The following is a 1,673-nucleotide window of genomic DNA, read 5'->3' as shown; positions in this document are numbered from 1 at the left end:
TAATACAATCAGAGTTTAAGAACCACTTTTCTATAGACTCTGCAAAAGCCCAGGTAGAGCCAGGTATTACAAAACCCTGAATGAAAGCTTCCAAAAACCCTGCAGGTACCCCGATCCCTGGGGCAGAGGGAACCAGCACAGAAGAAGTAAGAGCAGAGGGGAGTTGCTGCTCCAAGGGTGAGCCATAAAACCTGCTCCCCGCAGGAGGCTTACAGGTGCAGGAACCTTGGAGCCAGGCGTTCTGTGCAGTGCAGAGTGATAGAGCTTGGAGACCCAGAGGTGGAGAGAAACATGCAGGGCAGACAACTCGAGCTTCACTCTCCTGGAGAAGCACTAAGTTTTGAGTTTTAAGAGGCCAGTGTAAGGTGGGCAGTGAGGAAACAAGCACTGCATGTTGTGATGAAGGTACTATCGCTGTCAGTTCACCTGGGAAAATGTCAACGTGCTGCTCAGAGAAGAAGGCACTGTTCTCCTGAGACCTGAACACCCAAGTCCCAAATTTCAGGAGGTAGGACGGCAGTCTTGAAGACTCAAGCTTTTGCGTTGGAAAGCTGGGCCATCAGGAGAAATCACGCTTTTTGTATAAGAGTGAAAGAGGGACGATGGGGCTTCCAAGACAGGGAAGATGCCCGGGCAGAAAGGGCAGGTGAGCCCTGGGTCTGGGGGCAGCCAAGGCTCCGGGGCAGGGGAGTCAGTCTTCCATGCACAGAAGCTGCAATTTCCATTCTGCTGCTCCTGAGCCCAGTGAGCGGCAAACACTCCCTCTAGCCAATGACATGTTATAAGAGGCATTTCTGTGCCCTCTGCAGAGCCCCAGTGCCCTACAGATGACAGGAGAATCACGTAGCAAGGAGGATGCAGCAGTGACAATGATGCTAACCACACAGGCTAAGAAGAAGCTCTTGCCCATTCCCCTGGACTTGTGAGCCCCAGGATATTTGTGTGATCTAACTGAAGGGGAGAGAACCCCAAGAATGGCCAGTATTGTGTTTCTTTCTAACCCTGTTAGCGAGGAGAATAGATGCTCGGAGCCAGATGTAATTTGATTTAGAAAAATAAAGAAATATGATGCTTCTTGCACCTGAATGTGGAAGGGCAATTCATAACTTACACCATCCTCTTATTAATTCCTCTCTCCACGTGTAAATGATTTTAGATCACCTTGACTTCACTGCTGAAAGCTGCATTCCCCTTATCGTTCAACATCCCGAGTATTCAAGGCACTTTTGCGGGAGCTAAAGTTTATACAAATATATTATGTCTTAAGCTCTTATCAAAAATCAGTTTTCCAGTATTTATGTTTTAGATTTCTTGCACTTTTGCGGGTGGGGCAGGGAAGGGTGGAGTGAGTTCTCATCCAGAAAATTTTAAAAGTGGCTCCCAAGAGAGTGAGGAGTTGAAAAGTAAAGAAAGCAAGCCTCGAATGTTTTGCAGCAGCCTGAAGCAATTTAAGAAAGTAGGGTTAGAGGGCCTGCCAAAGATACAGGCATGGAAATTATTTCCCTTTTTAATGCAGATAGATGAAAATAAGAAAACTGTAATCCTAAGAGGTAATACACACAAATAGAAAAGTCTCAGCACTGCCACCAATTGTACATTTATTTTCCAGTGAATATAAATTTAATATGTATATACATTCATATATACACATACATATATTTATATTTACTAGA

This window comes from Delphinus delphis, chromosome 16, assembly GCF_949987515.2.
Source record: "Delphinus delphis chromosome 16, mDelDel1.2, whole genome shotgun sequence".
Lineage (NCBI taxonomy): Eukaryota > Metazoa > Chordata > Mammalia > Artiodactyla > Delphinidae > Delphinus > Delphinus delphis.
The sequence above is the reverse complement of the archived record's forward strand: the minus strand, read 5'-3'. Positions refer to the sequence as shown.